This window comes from Gymnodraco acuticeps, unplaced genomic scaffold, assembly GCF_902827175.1.
Source record: "Gymnodraco acuticeps unplaced genomic scaffold, fGymAcu1.1, whole genome shotgun sequence".
Lineage (NCBI taxonomy): Eukaryota > Metazoa > Chordata > Actinopteri > Perciformes > Bathydraconidae > Gymnodraco > Gymnodraco acuticeps.
The window spans coordinates 37,473-61,743 of NW_022990758.1; the positions used below are offsets into that span (position 1 = coordinate 37,473).

At 41.1% G+C, this 24,271-nt stretch overlaps 2 long non-coding RNA genes across 3 annotated transcripts; one reads left to right on the forward strand and one right to left on the reverse strand.

The window, feature by feature from the left end:
• Nucleotides 1-956: 956 nt before the first annotated feature.
• LOC117556768 lies at nucleotides 957-10,028 on the reverse strand. The gene is made up of 3 exons (XR_004570622.1): nucleotides 9,978-10,028; nucleotides 1,159-1,274; nucleotides 957-1,007 (listed from the first exon to the last, which is right to left on the reverse strand). It is a non-coding gene; the product is annotated as an uncharacterized LOC117556768 (long non-coding RNA).
• A 7,191-nt stretch (nucleotides 10,029-17,219) lies between these two features.
• Nucleotides 17,220-20,187, forward strand: LOC117556776. 2 transcript variants are annotated; one of them, XR_004570624.1, is made up of 4 exons: nucleotides 17,220-17,481; nucleotides 18,121-18,265; nucleotides 19,154-19,249; nucleotides 19,540-20,187. It is a non-coding gene; the product is annotated as an uncharacterized LOC117556776 (long non-coding RNA). The 2 variants fall into 2 exon arrangements; XR_004570623.1 differs by having other exon boundaries at nucleotides 17,264-17,481; nucleotides 18,116-18,265.
• Nucleotides 20,188-24,271: the final 4,084 nt, after the last annotated feature.

Genomic DNA, 24,271 nt, shown 5'->3' on the forward strand with positions numbered 1-24,271 from the left:
AAAACAGAGGAGCGACATTTTGCCACAACTGCGCCGAGCACTTGACTTTATGCAGGAAGCCAGACAGTGGGACATTGTACGAAAAGTCAGCACACTCAGCACGGATAGCGCGCAACATGATTGCAGCATCCAGGCAGCTCCCGTTCGAGCATATGCCTTGAGTTGCACATAGCTCCAACAATCCCCCACATACACACACACACACACACAGTATTGTATTATTGTATGAGAGAGGTTCCAGGTTGAATTGAGGCGAATATTTGTAATGTTCAGAGGTTGTTGTGTTTAATATTCATGAGAATATTTGTCATTGTTCAAATGATAATAAACATTAGCATAAAGCATATTTGTCCACTCATATGTTGATAAGAGTATTACAAACTTGAAAAATATTCCTCTAAGGTACATTTAGAACAGATAAAAAATGTGCGATTAATTTGCGATTAATCGCGATTAACTATTTTAATCGACTGACAGCCCTATTATAAATGTAAAGACAGGGGGAGCAGTGCCATGGTCTTTGTCTTTCTTCCAAGACAGTGGGTCTGGCTGCTGTATAGGTGGGGGTGCTGGTGGCTGCTGGTGGCTGCTGGTGGCTGCTGGTGGCTGCTGGTGGCTGCTGGTGGCTGCTGGTGGCTGCTGGTGGCTGCTGGTGGCTGCTGGTGGCTGCTGGTGGCTGCTGGTGGCTGCTGGTGGCTGCTGGTGGCTGCTGGTGGCTGCTGGTGGCTGCTGGTGGCTGCTGGTGGCTGCTGGTGGCTGCTGGTGGCTGTGTCGGCGGGAGGGAGGTGTGCTAGGCGAGACTTCTTTGCTGGCTGGGTTGATTGTGATGGCTGTGGTGGAGGCCTTTGTACCGAGGTGTATCTTAATCTTGTGGCAGGCACAGATGGAGGTGGAGGCTGCTGTAGTGATGCTGGTCCTCTGGTCCTTGGTGGTGATGGCTCTGGTGAAGGCCCTTGAGCCACGGTAGATCTTGACCTGGGTGCAGGCACAGATGGAGGTTCTTGCAGCTGTGAAATCGGAAAGAAATACAGGACAATAATTACTAATAAGTTCATTAAAATATAAAGTTCAAGTGGAATGTTTCTCCTCCCTCTCTCTCTCTCTATTTAACTATGTTACACCCACACAATGAAAGTACACTATTACTGTAATATTTACCTATCTTCAAATGGATCCTTGTTGTTGTTGCTGTATTCTCCAGGTTCTGATGCTCCATCTCCACTGCTGCTACTGTTACAAGTCCGCTGTGCAGAGCTGGTAATCAGATAATAAGCCTGTTGAACAGGAGAAAAGAATTAAGCAGAGGGAAAGTTGCTGCCGTTTGTGTGGTTGTCCTAGCCAGAATTTATTAAACACATTAATAAATTCACTTACAAATTATATCCGTTTTCTCTATCTATCTAATCATTCTCTGGTTTGACGCCACATGTATCTCTGCATTGTGTTGTGTGTAGGGCTGTGCAATTAATCGTATTTTAATCGCGATTACGATTATGGCTTGCGACGATTAGGAAAACAGCATAATTGACAAAATACGATTATTTTGCTGGGTGCGCTTTCGCCCCTCCCTAAAAGCCCACTCGGCCACGTGGGAGTGACATGTGTTGTGAGTGTTCAGCGCAAGCGAAGATGTCAGAACAAGAGCAGCAACTAGTTAAAAAGAAGGGTCGCGGGGAGATTCCCAGTCGATCGCGAGATGTGTCTAAAAATAGAACAACAATATTCTGTTTTATCGTTAATGTCCTGTAACATAATGTTCCCGTGCCAGAATAATGCACTTGAACGCATCAAAGCTTTGTGATTGGCCGGCCTCACCCCATGTGTCTGGTCGTGGCTGGTGAGCAGTGCACTAGTTCGCTGACGTTGTCCGTGTCAACAGCATGGATGGTCAACAGGAGTGACAGTCCGCACACACACAAGACCGCAATTATGGCAGAAGCAAAAAAGCCCAAAATATATAATTTTCACTCCAAGTGGGAGGATCATTATTTTTGTATCTATTCCAATTCAAAGTCCGTCTGTCTCATCTGCAATGCGAGCGTGGCTTTATCGAAGAAGGGTAATTTAGGAGCGGCATTTCAAAACAGTGCACAAACGCTACGAGACGGAATTCCCTCCTAATTCTGCCCTACGCTCCAAAAGGGGAGGGGCCTGAAAGGACAGCTAAATGCACAGCAGTCCATTTTCACCAGGCCCAACAACAAGAGCAAGGCTGCTACCAGAGCATCTTATCGTGTCAGTCACGTTCTTGCGAAACACATGAAGTCTTTCGAAGACGGCGAAGTTGTGAAAGAAGCTTTCCTGGAGGCTGCGACGCGCTTTTGTGGGACAGTAAAAATAATAGCAGCATTTCAACAGGTTTTTGATATAATAAAAACTCAATTTAGATACCGTTATTAATCTGCTGTAAGTTTTAGTTTGTTTGAATTTATTCATGATAATTATTGTACAAAATGGTATAAGAATGCAACCATTAAGATCTGTTCTGTTTAAATTGATTATAGTCTATCAGTTCAGAAACTAGTGTTGCTTGCATCCTATTTTAAAGGCATTTATTTTTATACTCTAATAAAATGCAACAAAAAATGGGTTTGATTCTATTAATGTTGTCTTTTTTATTGCACTGTTGCTGCAGCAGATTACTGTGTAGCTTCAGATCTGAGTTGTCTTATTAGTAAGCCTAATTTATACTTTTGTAGCAACACTATTTTTATATAATGGCAAAGAAAGGGTTCTTCAGAGTCTTTTCTTTTTTTCCTGTGTCATATGTGGCAGCACTGCCACAAGTTCCTCTTCAGAGAGGGTCTTCAGTACAGGTGGCAATATTGTCACCTGCCTGCGCTCATCTCTGAAACCAGACCATGTAAACAGGCTGGTATTTCTTGCAAAAAAATCTTTAAGAGATGACATGAGCAGCCCTACCAGCATTTGCCATGGTGGCCTAAACATTTTTATTTGGTCTTAAATTGTAGTTCAACATTTATTTCCTGTTACTTCTGGACCATGACGGTTGGCCAGCCTTCAACGTTTAACTGAGTGGAATATGTTGAATATGTTTTACCAAAATGTTAGCTATATGTTAAGGAGTTTTCAGTAGGTTGTGACAGTGCACTGCAACATGTTTGATTTCATTTATTTTTGGTCTAATTTATTTTTATTTATCATATTAATAATATATGTTTAGTATGGTTTTGGAAGTGCGCTCCAACACATTTATTGATCTTGTTTATTGGTAAAATATTATTTGTTTTAAAGTTCAATAAATGGTCAATGAATAATCGTCAAAATAATCGTGATATCAATTATTGACCAAATAATCGTGATTATGATTTTTGCCATAATCGCACAGCCCTAGTTGTGTGGTTGAATGAATATGGCTTCCTTCTTGCCAACCAGGTTTATTATCTGTGCAAACAGAATATAATGAAATGGCTTCACCAGCTTTCTACCTCAATACTTCTCCTCTGAGGCCTGAAGCTAACTGAGAATGTAAAAATACATTTAGCCAATCAAAATAACTATGTCTGACATATTTCGTTTTCCAATCAAAAATGGACATAAATACAGATGCCATATTATGACTTTCATGAAGGATTAAAGCCTTTTTAATTTACAGTATAATACAATGATAACAGATAACACACACAACCCGACTGTACTCACTTTAACATGGCTGTTGTACAGGCACAATATTAGCATAGCATTAGCGCTTTAGCATTTAAATAATATGAACAATTATGACCTCAGGCCAGCATTTCACATATTTATACAAACAGAATAAACTTGAAATGTAAGGCAGATTAGTGCACGGGACTCATTACACAAAGTAACATAGTAGAGCGCTACATTATACTTCTTCTTCTTCTTCTTCTTCTTCTCTCGGACCATGCCGTTTCTCTAACGCTAAACCGGAAGTGAGGCTAAGAACGGCGAACTTAAAGATAACAATACCATTAGCACTCCTAGTGGTGACTTTATGAACTGCAAACAAATAACATAAAATGCCTTTAAGGCAGCACACTGTTTGAAGCGCTGCACATTATATAAACTAACGTTACACACGGCAACGACATTAACTGCAAACAGTCGTGACTTGTGTGAAGTGTAACATTAAACAATATATTAACATATTAAATACAACATTTATGACACCACTCGTTCCACTCAGTAACCCTCTTTGTTCTAAGACATGTGATAGTATACACTATCATCTTCTTCATCCATTTACACAAGTGTGATGTTACTGGGTAATGATCACTTCCTATGGTACAGTCACTTTTTACATACCATTCACACGATTTAACTAAACTATCCGTCACAAGTATGAGGTCCAAACATGATTGTGTCCCCCTATTCACGTCTATTCTTGTGTTTTGTCCATCATTAAGGCAAAAACAATGCCCTGTGAAAAAGTATCTCTTTAGCCCTTTCCAAAGTCCTTTAAAAACTCATGCAGCAGTTGCATCTCAAAAGGCCTTAAGGGAAGGTTTTGTTACATTTTAAGGCGTAACCTTTGACATTTAGTTGACCAGAGGCATCAATCTGCATCTGCTCTCCGAGACGGTTCCAACAAGACCAAGCTCAAAGCTGTCGGACCTTCCTTTGTGCCGTAAAGGGCACCGTGCGGCATGAAAATCTGACCTCTGACCTCAGTTTTGACCTTGTCGAAGGTCACAGGGTACCCAAATTTTGCAAGCGGGTTCCACACAAGTTAAGCAATACACTCTCAAAGTCTCTGAGCGCCACGCACCTTTTTTCAATTTTTTTCATTTTCTACCCCTCCCCCACCACAAGCCTGTCAGACCCTTACGGCCCGTCCACCCAGCAGCGTGCGTTGAAGCTTCCAACGCTTCTGCCCATTCACTTTGAATGGGGTGACGTCACTTTTAGCCGAACTGCATTTTGGGAAGCGACGTGGAGCGTTGCTGGCGTTGCTGGCTTCAAAAGTTGAGCAATGTTCAACTTTTGACGCCTCGATGGAGGCGTCAGCCAATGAAATCCCGTTTATGCAAATCTGCCAGTACAAGCGCTAGCCAATCAAACCGCGTGTATGCTGGGAGAGACTACGCAGGTCATTTCCTCATATTCAAAAAAATGGAGGGAAAATTCATTGTAGCGGTAGTGAATCACCCGGTGCTGTATGATCAGTCTCTGTTCATCTACCGGGATACAAACCGGAGGAGCGAGGCATGGAGGGAGGTGGCAGAGACAGTGGGTGAAACTGGTAGGTTTTTGCCTGTTTGGGGATTTTATATCCAGTTTACTTCGTTTTAACATTGCTATTGCTTTGTATGTCGGGGGCGGGAGATTAATGTGATTGCTTGTTGGTCGCGTTGCTCGCAAAAAATCCCCAAGCTTCAGATACGCCCACCTCCAAGCGTCAACGCACGCTGCTGTGTGGACGAGCCGTTAGCTTATGAGAGGATTTTGTGATAAAGTTTGACATTTAATTGAATAAACATTTCTTAGGGTTCCCATATTTCAGATTCCTGATCTGGGCCCTATTTAGAAGACCCTGAAGAAAAAATTAGGACCCCATATTGGGTTGACGGACACCCCCCCATGCAGTATAAGTACACACTAATGAGAAGAGCGCCATCTATGGTCCAATGCATGCATACACACTCATATGCTGTTTGTGTACTCATTTAGACTGCCAAGTGACGGTAAAAAGCCAAGGCGATCCCATGGCCAAGTACGGTGTGCCCTCTAGGGTCAGAACCGACCATGGGGGCGAAAACAACTGTCTGCCTAATGATGAGCATCTTCAGAGGCTCTCACAGAGGCAGTGCTCTCCGTGGAAGAAGCACCCTGTTGTGTCTCGTCAGATCTGTTAGTATTATTTCTCTGTGAGTCTATATTGTTAAGTCCATGTCTGCCATTTCCTGTTTTCACTTTGTCATTTCCCTTCTCATTTCAGGTAGTTCGATTCCTACCTTGCCTGTTTGTCCACTGACCTAATTACCTGCCCCGCCCTTATTGTTTACACCTGTGGAGTCCCTTGCTTTTGTATATATTCTGTGTGTTCCCTGTGCCAAGTGCCAGATCGTTTTGAACCCTGTGAATGGATTACCTTGTTTCATCATTACAGTAAAACCTTTTTTGAATCATCTTTTGTCTAGAGTCGTGCATTTGGGTCCTATCAGTTTTTGTGTGCTCCAGTCGTAACACACCCACAACCAGAGAATAGAACGGCTCTGGGGTGACCTGTGGCGAGGTGTGAGCAATGTCTATTACGACCTCTTCAACTTCCTGGAGAGTGAAGGCATAATAGACATAGACAATGAAATGCACATGTGGGCCCTGCATTATGTCTATCTCCCACGCATAAACCATGACCTACGGGTTTTTTGGACCAGTGGAACAATCATGGGTTGAGGATCGACAGGGAGATGCTCAGGAGGAGCCAGAAAGAGAGGGTAGAGCTGATGCAGGAGATGTTGCTCAGGAGGAGCCAGAAAGAGAGGGTAGAGCTGATGCAGGAGATGTTGCTCAGGAGGAGCCAGAAAGAGAGGGTAGAGCTGATGCAGGAGATGTTGCTCAGGAGGAGCCAGAGAGAGAGGGTCGAGCTGATGCAGGGATGTGACTCAGGAGGAGCCAGAGAGAGAGGGTAGAGCTGATGCAGGAGATGTTGCTCAGGAGGAGCCAGAGAGAGAGGGTAGAGCTGATGCAGGAGATGTTACTCAGGAGGAGCCAGAGAGAGAGGGTAGAGCTGATGCAGGAGATGTTGCTCAGGAGGAGCCAGAGAGAGAGGGTAGAGCTGATGCAGGAGATGTGACTCAGGAGGAGCCAGAGAGAGAGGGTAGAGCTGATGCAGGAGATGTTGCTCAGGAGGAGCCAGAGAGAGAGGGTCGAGCTGATGCAGGGGATGTGACTCAGGAGGAGCCAGAGAGAGAGGGTAGAGCTGATGCAGGAGATGTTGCTCAGGAGGAGCCAGAGAGAGAGGGTAGAGCTGATGCAGGAGATGTTGCTCAGGAGGAGCCAGAGAGAGAGGGTAGAGCTGATGCAGGAGATGTTGCTCAGGAGGAGCCAGAGAGAGAGGGTAGAGCTGATGCAGGGGATATTGCATTGGACTGGCCAGAGAGGGTCACCGTACCTCGAAACCAGCACCTGCTAAGCGATGAGGACATGGAGCAACTCACCGCACAGTTTGATCCTCTTGCTGGTCGTAGAGGAGATCTTGGACTGGACGTCATCCAAAATATACTGTCATTCATGGCAGCATTGAATGTTGTCTGATTTTGTCACCGACACATATTTCACAGCGGCTCCCCCGCAGGCTGTTCTTTGCCCTTTGAACTCACACTAATTGCCTTTTTTTAAAACTACTACTTTGCACATGTTTCTAGTGTGCAGTGTATATATGTGTGTACCTATGTTTATATGTTGTAGTATTCGAGTGAATTTTCCTTAAATAAATTACTTTGTTTAAACAATGGTCTCTGTCATTGATGTTGTGCAGTTACTAGCCCCGCTTGTGGCCTGCACTTTGCCACGGTGACTGGGCTTTATATAGTCATCCATTGGGATGTGTTTTCGACAAATAACAGTCCAGACCTCATGGGGAAATTCAATAATAGCCACTAAATGTTTTTTTAAAGAAAACATAATGTGTTGACATTGATATATTACAAAACATATCCCTGAGTTTAACATTGTTCATTAGTGCCACGGTACATAAGCACATACTGTAGGAAAGCAACAAAAAAAAGCTACAGATAAATGCACATATGCATTGCTGCCTGAGAACATGCACAGCTTGAAATGCTATTAATATCTGCATGAAGTTTAAAAAATGCTCTTGTTTCTTTTACTAATTACAATGCTTTTCAACATGTATCTATCCATTTTCATTCAGTCTTCATACGCGATGCTGTTTCTTGGTGAGCTTGACAGTAATTCTTGACTCCAATGAGGTGAAGAGGCTCAAATTAAGTTTATAATGTAATCTCTGGATGTTCTCAGACATCTAGGATATGTTCTTGTGAGTACCTGGGCATAATTGGGAATTGGGAATTGATCACGTTTTCAGGTTCGTTTATTTATTTTTTAAAACTGATAAAGTTATAAGTTTGGTGTTCTAAGACCTGGGATGTATGTCATACACGTGTGCCATGGCATACACTGGGAACTACACTGTGTTGTGTGTCCACTTGCACTTCATCCCCTCGTCACCCTGTTTGTATATAAGTCCTGGTTTTCTGTCCTGTTCTTGTCGGTTCCTTGTTTGTCTATGTCATGAAGTTCTGTTTTTTCCGTGTTGATTGTTGTTACTTGAGTTCCTGTTCTGCCTGTTAAATATACATTTTTGTTAAGTTTTCTGCTGTCTCCAGTCTCTGCATTTGGGTCCAACCACTCCTTGCTTCACATGACAATGATTGATTTGTACTATATATCGAATTGCTATTTTTGCCATTATTGTATTGTTATTAGTGCTTTTGCAGGGAATTATTATTATTATTACTTTAAATCTCATAGATATTAACACTATTATACATATGGCTGAAATAATCATCATCATTAATTGTTTTGTGATATTATGTCCCTCTTGTTTTCATATATATACACACATATATATATATATATATATATATATATATATGTGCCCTCTTCCTTCACAAGCACTATATCAATATATAATACTATTCTGAAGCATGCAATGAAATAGAAGCAGAAAATGCTGCAGTGTTTGTGATGAACCTTTGTATACATTTCTGAATAAGTCTCAGAACCATTTTGTGGTACAATTAATTTGATATGGTTGGATATAGTTTTCAGCTGGAGCAACACTAATACTGAGGCTGATACCCTCCCATTTATTTGCCATGAAACGCAGAAGACAGGCTACCACCTTAATTTGAGGGTGAAGTGTCTTGCCCAGGGACACAACTACATGTTGACTACAGTGGGATTCAAACTTGCTATCACCTGATTCGAAGTCCAGTACACTATCCACTGAGCAATGTCTGACCCACACTTAGAACATTACTCTACAAGCAGATTGTAGTAATTTTACACCCACGCAGTGCATGGTCGAAGTGCGCATATTTTACGTAGCCTACTTAATCATGGGCAGTAACTACAGACCCATAGCATTAACATCACACTTGTGTAAATGGATGGAGAAGATGATAGTGTATAGACTATCACATGTCTTAGAACAAAGAGGGTTACTGAGTGGAACGAGTGGTGTCATAAATGTTGTATTTAATATGTTAATATATTGTTTAATGTTACACTTCACACAAGTCACGACTGTTTGCAGTTAATGTCGTTGCCGTGTGTAACGTTAGTTTATATAATGTGCAGCGCTTCAAACAGTGTGCTGCCTTAAAGGCATTTTATAATGTTATAATTTGTTTGCGGTTCAAAAAGTCACCACTAGGAGTGCTAATGGTATTGTTATCTTTAAAGGAATGCTCCACTCATTAGATAATTAATCAGTATTTAGTGAAACATTATGTTTAAACCATACCCTGAAGAAATCAGCGATATTCCCCGGTAAATAATGATTTTATAGCTCTTTTTTATCAAAACCTGTATATTCCGTCAGGCCGCTGCCATTTTGCCCATTTTCAGTAGTCACGTGATGGTCGTGACGTCATCCATGCGTTCACTTTGTAAACACACGAAAACATGGCGAAGTTTTGAGCAATATGAAGAGATTGGAAGGGGGAATTCAGCCATACAGGTTCGAGCCTACTTAGTACTACTTAGTAGATACAATTATTTTGATTACTAGATATGTATGCATGTAGTACCACCCTTGCTAGCGATTCCCTCTCTAGTTTAGCATACTCAGCCTCGTTGTCCCTGGCCCTAGAACCACGATTTTATGGGGCCGGAAAAACTAGGGGGAAATACCCACTAGCCGGTACTACGCTATATGGAAAGGCCACCAAAAACTGGCCTGGCCTGGACGATAAAGGACGTTTAAACGGGGCTACCCGCTGCAATGGAAATGCGCTATAACATACCTTATTCTTACTCCGAGCACTACTTCTGGTCCTCCGTCGCTTCACACTTGCAGAGGGCGATTTCTCAACTGGCCGAACTGGTGTCCTGGTCGGTGATGACACCAGAAAGACCGATGGTACTGCATCTCCATTAAGTAATGGTTGTTCAATAAATCCCATGTTTTGTTTTATCATACTCATAGTAGTCGTCCGGAAACTTGAAATGTTCGCTGCATACATACGCCTGTGGATCTTTCGGTTCGGGCCGGCCACATTTCGCTAGCCACTGCCTCCGAACGTACTTCCTACGCTTACCTTTTGGCAACAGATAGAACCGAGCATTCCGTGGATTGTTCCCATCAGAATTGTGGCAATGTTTCGCGATACAATGAGGCATATTTGAAGAGAGTAACTACAGTAAATAACATGAACATCAACGTGTCCTCGAAACCAAACGCATGGTTTACGTCACGTCCGGTAAAATGGCGCCGCCCACAGTGTTGATGTTATTTCGGTAATTAATCAGTTTAAAATCACTGATAATGTCATCGGATTCAAAAAAAAAAGAGAGACTGGCAGAGACTGGTCTGTTTTATCGGATGATAATTATTTAAAAATGAGTGTCATGAGCATACCATTCCTTTAAGTTCGCCGTTCTTAGCCTCACTTCCGGTTTAGCGTTAGAGAAACGGCATGGTCCGAGAGAAGAAAGACGACAGACACATGGCAGTAACTTTCCCTCTGCTTCATTCATTTCCCCTGTTCAACAGGTTAGTAGTGTGTACACAGATTATGTCATATTTCGATCTAAGAAGTGTCTTTGAAACTGTTTTATGTGTAGTTTAATGTCATTCTGTGAGCTACACTACTAGCGTGTGGCTAATGGCGTCCGCTAGCTTCTTTAACACAGGCTGTTGCTCCCTGAATAATGTAGCTCTACTATGTGTATGAGTCCCGTGCACTAGTCTGGCTTACATTTCAAGTTTATTCTGTTTGTATAAATATGTGAAATGCTGGTCTGAGGTCATAATTGTTCATATTATTTAAATGCTAAAGCGCTAATGCTATGCTAATATTGTGCCTGTACAACAGCCATGTTAAAGTGAGTACAGTCGGGTTGTGTGTGTTATCTGTTATCACTGTATTATATACTGTAAATGAAAAAGGCTTTAATCCTTCATGAAAGTCATAATATGGCATCTGTATTTATGTCCATTTTTGATTAGAAAACGAAATATGTCAGACATACAGTTATTTTGATTGGCTAAATGTATTTTTACATTCTCAGTTAGCTTCAGGCCTCACTGAGGAGAAGTATTGAGGTAGAAAGCTGGTGAAGCCATTTCATTATATTCTGTTTGCACATATAATAAAGCTGGTTGGCAAGAAGGAAGTCATATTCATTCGACCACACAACGCAGAGATACATAAATAGAGAAAACGGATATAATTTGTAAGTGAATTTATTAATGTGTTTAATAAATTCTGGCTAGGACCACCACACAAACGGCAGCAACTTTCCCTCTGCTTCATTATTTTCTCCTGTTCAACAGGCTTATTATCTGATTACCAGCTCTGCACAGCGGACTTGTAACAGTAGCAGCAGTGGAGATGGAGCATCAGAACCTGGAGAATACAGCAACAATTTACACATTTTCATTTTAGACATGAACAACACATTTATATTGGCCTATAGTGTAATTCATATATTTCACTACTTGTGTGAACCAAAAACGTTGGTAAACCAAATCTGAAACACCAATACAAATGGATGACATGAGTACATCTGTGTTTTCACAAGAGTTTTTAAGTTTTCCAAAAATCTGATTTCTAAGCTAAGTATCTCATAAGACAGTGCTCTAAGGTGAGTGACATTGCATTTCTAGCAAGACCAGAGACTGAACATTTTGATATGTTACACCATTCCATGTTATAAGAAGTACATTTAAAAGGTGATTTAAGGAGACATAAATACCCTTCACTTCAGTAAGGTAAGGCGATTTTATTTTAAAAGACAATGAAGGCAGATTATATTGATTGATATATTTATTATATTGAAAGCCAAATTAATACATAGTCCCCTGAATCTGGAATAACGTACAATTTACAGCCTCACAATGTCAGGAACTTTTCATCTACAGATTGCTTTGGTCTGGTTTTGCTCTTCACTGATTGGTTACTGAGACTTTGAACTTAAACGGACCTCCCCGTTTATAAAACGGGCCTTCCCGTTTATAAAACGGACCTCCCCGTTAATCCGTGCGAATAAACGCGCGAATTGTGGCGCAAAGGGCGTTCCATATTTATCTCCCCCGTCTGTGTGCGAGGGGGCGGGGCAGTTTACACACACGCAGCTGCTACATGCAGCAACACACTGCGGAGATGGCGGAGAGAACTCGCTCCGAGGTGTGGTTAAACTTTACCCGTCTCGATGCTCGTTACCAAAAGTGCAATAAGAGTTTAGCATGTAAGGGCGGTAAAACGAGCAATTTGTCTACACATTTAGCAAAAGTGCACCACATTCAGACGGAGAAATGCACCGGGTTCCACTGTCTTTCTAGTAGCTCTGTACAGTGGCGTAGCCAGGAATTATTGTGTGGGTGGGCCTGGAGAAATGTAGGTGGGCCAGGGGGAGACATATTAAGCGTGGGGTCTGAGCTGAAACTTCATTAATGATTTTAATGATTTTTTAATGCACTAATAGAACATAAGCATAAATTAGCAGTGAAAACAAAAAACATAGGCACGGCGGCCTCAGAATGTGTGTAAAACTGACATCCACATAGGGATGGGTATCGTTAAGGCTTTAACAGTACTACTACTTTTATGCTCCAGGTTCAGTACCAACCACATCATAAAGTACACGGACGATACAACAGTGGTGGGACTCATCAGGGACAACAACGAACAGGCCTACAGGGAGGAGGTGAAACATCTGACAGACTGGTGTAACACCAACAACCTGATCCTGAATGTCGATAAAACAAAAGAGATCATTGTCGACTTCAGGAACAAAAAGCACTGTCACCCACCACTCCACATCAACGGCACAGCAGTGAAGACTACAGACAGCACCAAGTTCCTGGGGGTGCATATCACAAGCAGTCTGACCTGGTCTACTCACAATACATCACTATTTAAGAAGGCACAGCAGCGCCTACACTTCCTGCACAGCTCCCCCCTCCCATCCTCACCACGTTCTACAGAGGAACCATAGAGAGCGTGCTGACCAGCGGCATCTCCATCTGGTCGAGAGACTGCAACGCCAAAGACTGGAAGTCTCTGCAGAGAGTGGTCAGGACAGCAGAGAAGATCATCGGAGTTTCTCTCCCTCCCATCAGAGACACCACTCAGAAACGCTCCCTGACAAAAGCCCAGAACATGTTTAAAGACCCCACTCATCCTCACCATGCTCTGTTCTCCCTGCTGCCCTCCGGCAAGAGGTTCCGCAGCATTAAGAGCAGAACAGCCAGATTCTGCAATAGCTTTTTCCCCCAAGCCATCAGACTGCTGAACAGCAAGTAGACCAGTAACATAAAGATTACATTACGCTGTGTAAAGAGCACATATTTGTTATATAGTATGTCTATTTTATTTATATGTATAGTAAGTCTTTATATTTTAAACGCACACTTTATCTTTAATTTTATCAGCACCACGTCACTATTATTTATTTATATGTACAATTTTAGCAAGTTTTTATATGTTCCTGTAATCCAGTACAGCGACATTTCGTTTTAATAGTACACTCTGTGTCTTGTTGAAATGACAATAAAGTATGTCTGTCTTATCGATCCGGTCCTTTAACATTACTTTTATCGGTTCTTTTGGAGAAAAAAATAAGGTAAACAAATTGTGAACAAAACTTTAATTATTTAAATAAAATAAATAATATTTCACATCAAAAGAAATAACAATGTTTTAACAAATCGTATTAAATAATCTGATGACAGAATTGTAAACAGAATAGCTGAAACTTTAACAGACTAAATAACTCAGTTACCTCTAATCATTAACCCATGTTTGTATAATGGAGTTAACTCCGTGTGGTGCTGCTAGCATACATAACACCTGACGTGGAAACGTTACTCGTGGATGGGGCTACAGAGCTGCTAGAAAGACAGTTGAACCCGGTGCATTCCTCCGTCTGGATGTGGAGCACTTTTGCTAAATGTTTAGACACATTGCTTGTGTTACCGCCCTTACATGCTAAACACTTATTGCACTTTTGGCAACGAGCATTTTCCACATCGAGACGGGTAAAGTTTATCCACACCTCGGAGCGCGTTCTCTCCGCCATCTCCTCCGTGTGTGTGTGTGTGTGTGTTGCTGCATGTAGCAGCTGCGTGTGTGTAAACTGCCATCTCTTGTCTGGATTGGAAAGATCTAAAATACTAAAAATAATCAGACGCGTTTTGCTGTCTTTTTGCATATTAGAAACGGAGTTGGCGACACTTAAACTGCAATGTAATGTTTGTGTAGCAATAATACATACGACATATATCAGGGGCCACAGGTTGTTTATCCTTGACAGTCGCACAGTGGGCACACACTGAGTGTTTTCATATTCAGCAAATGTGTACACGCTAAACTGCAGACCTCAAGAAGAAATAATACTTTCATTCACTCACGGCAAAACTTACTTTACTTACTAATTTACTCACGGTAAAAAAATGCACTCCCTATTCCATTGTCATGAAGGTGGAATTTAACTATATCCAGAATAAGTTTTATTGGATCCAGGCTAGAAACATGTTTATTTCTGCTGTAAAGTTGGGCATTTTAACATGGGGGTCTATGGAAACGGCTCCTTTCTGCATCCATCCCCTGTCGGCCACTAGATGAACTGCAGTTTGTGGCACTTCCTTCTGGGCTTCCTGGCTCCTGCGCTATGAAGCGCTGATTGGCTGTGGGTGGGCCCGGGTGGGCCAGACGGGCCCACCCACAGCTACGCCACTGGCTCTGTAGCCCTGTCCACGAGTAACGTTTCCACGTCAGGTATGTTATGTATGCTAGCAGCAACACACGGAGTTAACTACATTATACAAATATGGGTTGATGATTAGAGGAAACAGTTATTTATTTTGTTAAAGTTTCAGCTATTCTGTTTACAATTCTGTCATCAGATTATTTAATACGATTTGTTAAAACATTGTTGTTTCTTTTGATGTGAAATATTATTTATTTTAAATAAAAAGCAATGTTAATTTTGTTCAAAATGTGTTTAGTTAATTTAATAATATGTATTTTTGAATCAAGTATTCATCTTTATTGTCTTCATTGTTAGTTTCCACATGCCTAAAACAACCTCAAGCTAAATCTAAAAGTTTATGGCTAACTAAGAACGTTTGAGAAACTGTGCAAGGCGTAATAATTAATCGTTTAATTAATCGATAGATTAATCGATTATCAAATTAGTCGTTTGTTGCAGCCCTAGTTGAGAGCTACAACTAGTCTTTGCTGCTGCCTCAAAGAGGAGCAGGGGGAGACAGGTGAGGCTGATTCAGGAGCACAGACACACTCACAACTATAAATGAACTAAAAACAAATAAATAAACAAGTTTCAATGTTTTTTCATATTGGATATGGTATGTTATTGATTATGACCATGTACTTATGATTTTATGATTATTTAAATGTATACAGTTCTGTTTCATAGTGTAGTTTCCTTATTTCCCCCTCAAAGTGCACCAGATTGATGCATTTAAGTCCAACATTTAAAAAAAAATCTTGAAATCTTGACTTGAAACAGTTGCTGATTTAGAGTACTGGCACCTTTTTTATTCCAATTCGAGCACTGGTTACAATGGCGTTTGTTAGCAACCAGAAAATGACATAAGTAATGACAAACAGATGAGAATGCTGCGTGGGGTCTGGGTGCCGTGTTGGCAGGACGTTGCGGGGCTCGCTGCTCCGCCCTTTGAGGCTCGAGGAGCGGACAATGTGAGCTGGATTACTGGTGTCGTTTCCTGGTTGCTGTGTGGGGTCTGCGAGACACCGAGGAACTCAGCCTGAGCACACACACACGTGTGTGCGGAGATCCGCGGAGCCGGCTGAGGTGCTGGACTCCAGTGAACACTATTACGGGCACTATAGAGCACGCACAAAAGCACTCCCCACACGCAAACACACAGTACACCCGCGACTGTTACAATGAAGGCTCGATAATCAGCTCACGGCATATAGGCAGGGGTAAAGTGCTATTTTTTATGAGTGGGGAGCGGATCTCACCTCACTGTAAAAACGCAAACTTAAAATTGTTGGCCTGAAAATAATTTGTTTGTAAAGTGAACAAAAAATATTGAATTGAGTTGCTTACTACATTAAAGTAGTTCTCTCGACTATCTTTATTATGTTGCTTGTTTAAAGTGTGTGTCATTTAATAAATTCAGGCTGCAGCCACACGAGGACAAAAACGGCCGTTTGCGTTACTGTTTAGTGTCATATAGACCATTCGGCCACACGAGGACGACCGCATACGGCACTAAACGACTGAGGAAACGATAACGGGTCCCAAGGTGGATAGAACGGCATACGCAACGCTCTGGGGGGTCAAACAGCTCCGTGTGTACGCCCTATACGATCATTTTCTGATAATGTTGAGGCAATAGCCCCGCCTCTCCCCACCTCTGCTGCTCACCCCCGCGTCAAAGTAAACTGCACACTGAATTCAGATTATTTATCTTTCTCTCGATATGGACCTAAACGCGAGTGAAGTCTAATCTGACAGGACGGAGACACGCAGCTCTGCTCACCTGCAGCTCCTCCCGCTGTGATGCGGCGGTGAACGGAGTAAAACACACACTTCAAGTCCGATCATCACCCTTAGCTATTTTAATTACCTCTCAAACTACCTAAACTAGATATAAATATGTTTATTTTTACTGTCGGCCGGGTCACTCATTACTGGATCAGCTGCTGCATGAGACAGACACTGGCGCTGTCCGAAGAGAGGGAGGAAAAAGAGAGGCTCCGTGTATTTTATTATTATATTATATAGATTCGTTATTCATTTGTTTTAAAGCTCAATAAATAACAAAGAAGACCTTTGACCGGCACTTTTATAATTTTGTCGGAAGATTTAAACTTTAATACACGTTGACTGGCGAAAAACTCTGCCCGGTTCCCTCGGCCCCCACCGCGGAGAATAAACAGAAGGGCAACCATGACAACCATGCTTCTTCGCTGCTTTTGTGGAGGAAGTTACAGCGCCACGTACAGGCTCCTGCATATGTACTGCAGCTTCTCCAGCGGTTGGAGCTAAACGGAGCGGTCTCGTGTGGATAGACACTATCCGGATGACTATTGCGTGTGGACGGAAGCTTTTTTGCGATTGCGTTTGCGTTAATCCTATGCGTTTAGCCGTTTTCGTCCTCGTGTGGCCGGGGCATACATTCTTTGTGTATGCTTCGAGCTACGAACGGGGTCTCCAACAGAAATCTGCAGGGGGTTTTCTACAGTATTTCGCCTTTACATGTTCGGCAGTGGCACTCTGCTGTTCTCAACGGGACTGATCATCCTCAAGGTGAGCACTTTGTTTGAATGTTGTATTGAAATTATGAATATCGAAAATGACTGATTTAAAGTGTAACATTAATTGATTGCGAATTATTTAGTTGATTGTTAGTGAATTATCAGTTAATGTGGCACTAGATGTTTTAGAAACGTTTATCATGTCTGGCCCTAGACTTCTAAGGTATGCTACGATGGACAAGTGTAGCCAGAAACGTGGTCGGCTGTTAGCTTAGCACATACACGTTGAATATCAGTGGCAGAAAAATATAACTATGAATGGGGGTTTTAGCAATATTCTGGCAACCCGTCTCTCGGCCAGCATTGAGGACATGCGGGTTCCTATTATACATCCATGCATGCGGGTCTGTCAGGTCGAGCCTGGCGTGAGAGAGGAAACGGAACGTTAAACTGTTTTATGGCCAGAATATATGGTAAAAGACGGACTGCATAATTAAGGGAGGATTACCGTGAGTTAACGATCAACTAGAGCACGATATCAGCAAACATGTTTTCACCGTAGCTCCAACGATATTATTTTAAATGTTAATGTGAAATGTTAAACAACATTTAAGGTTAAACGTATTACAGCTTCATAGATCGACATGTCTGATGGGTGGTAACAGTCATTTCTCTGTCCCCGTCAGTGCAGCAGACCGACGGAGACGAGACGACGGAGTGTGTTGAAGAGGCCTATATGAACAACTACAATCCCCGGTTCAGGTGGCGACTGGCGCGCTAACGGAGCTCCAGGAGGGAAAACCTTTGCGACGCTGAGGTTCGGCTGATTTGCAAAGGTATGCTAACATGGACGTGTGTTGTCTGCCACATGGTCGGCTTTTAGCTTGAAAAATATACGATGGTGCATATTAGCGTTAGCATAGGACAGTAAGAAAGGTACTACTTATTACTGCAAGAGCAGCTGGTGGTAAGGACCTCGGACAACTTAAATGTAAAACATGCTATTGAGACATGTGCCCTCAGTTTGAGGCGTGATTGAAGGTCATTCCAAGATCAAGGACCACAATAAAAAAGACTCCTTTTCCCAGCCTCAGTCCGCACAGCAGGAACCTGGAACCGTATCCAGGCACTGGGTCTGAGGTTGTAAGAGTCACAAACTGGAGCAAATCTGGCAAGTTTAGTGTTTTATTCCGTTATAACAAAATAGCAATAAACAACGGTTTCCTTTTTAATGCCATTCTTAAATAAATGCAACAAGCTGTAGTTTTTGTAGACTGTAAATACACCAACTATATCTTTAGTTTATGATTTGTGTTATTAAATGTGTTCTGCGGCTACAGATATTTATTTTTTGTGGAAATTGGGCTGAAATGGGGCTCTTGTGATAGTAAAGGTTGCAGACCCACCATATATATCATACACAGTTTGTGTATATCTATGTATTGCAGCAAAAAACTGTGAAAGGTAAATTGACCATTTTGGCTTTTTAATTCTAATTACAGTACTTACTTCACTTTTACATCATCAACAAAGTTTACATAAGTCCTGTTTAATAATTCAATCTCTCTTCCGGTTCAAACAACTATTGCAAAGTTCTTTTGTTCAGAGAAGACTTGCCGTTTTAAATAAATCACAAATGGATCCTGACTTCTGAGATTCTGAAATGACCCTTTAATCACTCATTTTAACCATAAATCCTAATGCTCTGTTTTTCTGATTTACAGACATCTGACATTGCACAGCAACGAATGAGAATGTGTCTGGAAGGTCTGCCCTTATTTGTCCGTGACAGTGCAGAGAAGCTCTTCCTGAAATGCCTGGTGTGTATGGTTGTCCATTAATCATAAGTCTACATTTAATGTCATACAAGTGCAGTTATTAAGTTTTCCTATAATCATAGATACATCTGTTTTGAAGATGAAGCCTGATTCTCAGGATAAATACTAGACCTGCTACATAACTACTAGTGAACTAGTTGTATAACAGAACAGTTAACATTTTCACAGTAATTATTGTGTCATTGCTGAGCAATCAAACCAGTATTTTATTTGCAGTTATATAATATCCTTATTTGGTAAATAATAATTGCTTATCTGCTTTCTACATGCAGGACACTGATCCGGAAGAAAAGCAGACTGCTGGTGTCAAGATGGGAGTCCTCACTGTTCTCGTAGATGATGGTGGACCTACCCCGTCTCAAATGGTCAACAGTATTGCTGTTGTCTTGGAAGAGACAATTGTACTCTCGGATCTACCAGACATCCCAACTGCATTTGTCTACCTTTTTGGTACTCTATGCCCTGAACATTGAGTTTCCAAAAGAACACAAGTACACTTTTGAGACTGTTCAGCACATCTTCATGGGACTTTCCACCAGTTGCTCACAGCGGATCAGGAGTTGGAAAACAAAGCTCTTAATCTAAGTGAGCATTGGCAAATTCAAAAACGGATTCACAAGATGTCCCCATTTCATTTTCCTGCCTTCACCGCTGTTTGTCACTTGAACATTCAGTTCCCAAAACCCAACTAACTAAACCAACTAACTAACTAAACCAACTAACTAACCCACTAACTAACCCAAATAACCCAAGTTCTTTATCTTTACAGATAAAATGTTAACTAGTAACATGAACATCTTGCTACATTTTCAAAGACATGTTCTCACTCTTAACCAGTTAAGCCCTGAGCCTGTTTTTCAGGTTTCAGGCTCGAAAATGCCACTAACACAACAAATGATATATCTTCACTTCTAAAAGGGGTAAATTAATAATTATTTTTCTCAAAGCAAGGTTACATCTGTGAGTTGGATGTAGAAGTGTCAGAATCAATATAGATGTTTTTATTTTAAAGTAAATTCAGATGGAACATAGTAAAAACATGTAAATTCTAATGTCCACCTAAAAAAAAACCTTTACTTATCGTGAAAACCACCCTTGCATGATGGGTTAGTAGACTAAAAGCTTTAGGAATCCAAACTATAACATATAAGTACCCTGTATCAAGATTGATGCAAAACAAGTGAAATTTGACCTTTTTAGAGAGATTTAGAAAAATAAAGTCTAAGCGGACTCACCTCTGGGTAATTTGGGAACCATCGGTTCCATTTGAACTTTTTCACTGTAAAAATCATTTTATTACTTTGAATTATCACTATAGGTATTCATTCCATCCAAATACAACTGTTGTGAAAAAAAATTAAATAAAACATAGGCTTACTCTTACAGTGAGCCTCTGAATTAGCCCCGAGCGAAAAATGCTAACCTATTACAGCACCGAAAATCACTCCTCGCTCCCTTATTACTTATCCTAGCTGCACATCCAACACATTGTTTATGATCGCAAGGAGACACAGAATCTAACGGTGCCCACCTGAACAGCCCAACACTGAAAGATACAAACTCGCGACGTTATCAACAAAAACGTACATCAAAACGAATGGCGCTAGCGCTAATGCGCTAGGCTAACAATGACTTACCTTCCTCGTTGTCTGGTCTAAACTGGTCTTCAATGGCATTAAAACGATGATGTAGTTAATCCATAGATTAATATCCAATGGGGCTGTGTCCCCTTTGAAATGTTCTGATAATCTATAAGCAATAAAACTGCAATTCCTTTATCTGCTGTCCGCTCTGTGCTCCGTGCGCTCTGGGTCCTGCTGCATTTCCTGCTTCTTTACGCTGTAAACAATAAATGAAGTGGGCTGCGTAATGTACTTAAGTTGGCTGCCATTCTTTATAATTTGCGCAGGACCATATCTCTGGAACCCATTGGTCGATTCGTGTGATTTACACCTTTTTCTTAACCATCAGAACCAATAGAATCGATGGGCAGTTCCCAAGTCTACGTAAACATTACCATAGCGGACGTAATAGAGAAGCAAACGAAGCATATCTGAAAGTGCAAGCCTGGACGGCAATACTTTATACCGAGTATGTTGCCATAAATATGATGATTGATTATCAGTAAAAAATTATACGTGACACAAAGACATTGGATTAACCTTGAGATGCGTTTTTATTCCGTTGAACACAACTTTTGATCACAAATCAAAAAAGGTAAGACGTAATTATTGTAATATTTTTGGAACCGGATGTTGTTTACTTTCTCTTTTCTGGCTGATAGATCCAGGAATTCGAGGTCGGACAGTGATGACATTACATGTGTGGAATCTGTGGAGTCTCAGCTTTAAATCGTATATCTTGTTTGTGCAGTTAAGATAGTAATAAGGGCATTTCTACCGTGTGTTGTGTGTAAAAAAGCGTTAGCATTAGTTAGCATTTTTTCGCTCAATGCTAATTCAAAGGCTTGGTATTACTTTTGTGTTTTTCTTAGCTAACAATTGTTCTTATTGTCAGTTAGCGGAGTTTCTTACCTTTAAAAGGGTATGAAACATTAATAGTTTCATAAATGTTAAGAAGCCCTGAGACATGTGAGAAAAAAAAAACTGTGGGAGGGGTCCACTGGGGGGACCTTCGGGCTTAACTGGTTAAGGCACAAGCACCTTTTTTCTCTAACATTATTTCACATTTTTCTCAAGCTGGCTTGCATACTCGTTGTAATATTGCAAGGACTAGTTAGTAGTTACTGCCACAATTGTTGTCTTGCAGCTGTTTTTTTTTGTATAAAGAGCCATATGAGTAGTGGAAGAGTTGGAAATGGTGTGGTCCCTCAGAGTTGTGTTGGGAGAAATCACTGGCTGTTTACATGCCGTTTTACAGATTGTTCATTTTCGTTATTAAACACTAACTTTGCCATTTGTTATTCCATAGCTGCTATTGTTTTGACAGCAGGCTTATTCAAAGGGTGGTTTGCACATTTTTATGGAACCCTAGCCTTATGGAAGACTTTTAGTGATGGTGTATTTTCAATGTTGTTACACATATTCAGTATCATTGGAAATCTTTGTTTTTTACAGTATTTTTATAACAGAAGTTTGTAATACAAATCTGAAGTTTGTATATGTTTGATACATTTTCTGAAACAAAAATATTAACTTTGCACAACTTTCACTTAATGGAATTGTTAGTATGTAGTACTCAAAATAAGAAGTTTCTATATATATGAAAGGTACATTTTCTAGACCAAAAATAATAACTTGGCATAACTTTCACTTAATGGAATTCTTTGTATGTGGAACTCAAAGTTAGAAGTTTTTAAACGTATGAAAGATACATTTTCCAAACCAAAGATAATAAGTTAGCACAACCTTTACTTATTTAAAATGTTAAGTATGCAGAACTCAAAACTTGAAGTTGTAAAATTTTTGAATGAGTTGTCTCGACAAAATATAATTAGTTGACTCAATTGAAAAGATAAACTTAGAAATGTTAGTTGGCCTCAAAACTTAAAAATCTTGTACAACCTGTTGCCTTGAAATTTTGAGTTGTCCAAACTTTTTTTTTTACAGTGCTCCTCTAGGGGGGTCCGGGGGGATGCTCCCCGGGAAGATTTTTTTAAAATATTGAAGTTAAAAGCATCAATCTTTTGCACTTTAAGAGCAACATGAAGAGATCTATGGATACATCTCTCAACATCCAGATGAAACACAACTGTAATCAGATGTTCTTTTTCTTTATGGATATTTTACAAATCACTCCCCTTTCACACTGTATTCTTGTTTTACTGCCATATAGTATTTCATAACTGTTTTTCCTTTATTCTCTTATTTGTTTTTATAACTATAATGATCATATGAAGATGTGCCGCGGAAATAATCTTTTGAATAATTTGTGACCAAACCGTTTGAGACCCACTGAGATAACTTAGACTAAAGTGAACTATCTAAACACTCAGAGAGTCCTTTAGCTCACCTGAGCCTCTCAGTCTGAGGAGAGGACTCTCCTCCAGCTTGTTGTGGAACAAACAGCTCCGTATGTCCGTTAGTGCAGCTAGCTAACCAGATGCTAACAACACGGTCCCTGCTGCTGGCACCGGTCTCTCTCTCTTGTGCTGTTGACATTATGCAACATGACAGTATGCTGAATTCAGCATTCCCATGAATGTGTCCACGTCCAGCCTTTATTTTATGCTAGCCTTTATAAGATATTAATATTAGTGATACTAGCACAGCTTATTTTTAGAATGTAACCATGAAGGCAGTGTTGGCTGCAGCCAATCAGAAAGCGTTTACAGGTGTCTTCCTGCTCATCAGTAATTCAACAACTTCATTTCTCTCACATATACATCTACACTTCACCCGTCCCGTTACCAATCAATGAAAAAGGTTCTTATTTATGGGTTAACTATCATTTTCGTGTTAACATGTGAAACAGTATGTTTTGTAAATGAAGGCTGGGCGCCACGCTGCCGGTCTATATGCCACAGTGAGCTGCACTCATTAAGGAAGGGAGGCTCAGTGTGGTGAGTTCAGTGTCCTCACACAGCAGACTTACCTGTGTGGTCCACTGAAGCATGGAGGTGAAAAAACACAAAGGTCAAAGTTAGAAATTACAGAGAGCCATGCTACTACAGTCTGTCACAGTTTAATGTAGCACCATGGCTATGGTGTTATTTGTGTGCCTCTATCCTGAGCGCGCAATTTAACATTTTTGAGCACATCAAAAATTATTTTGCAAGCACAACTGACTCTAAGCCCTCTTACAAACTCCTGCTCGCTCAGTCAGTCAGTCTCTCTCTCTCTCTCTCTCTCTCTCTCTCTCATCTCTCTCTCTCTCCTCTCTCTCTCCTCCTCTCTCTCATCTCATCTCTCTCTCTCTCTCTCTCTCACTCTCTTCTCTCTCATCTCTCTCTCTCTCGTCCTCTCTCTCTCTCTCATCCTCTCTTCTCCGTCCTCTCTCTCTCTCTCTCTCACACACAGAGCCGAGCTTGAATGACACAAGCAC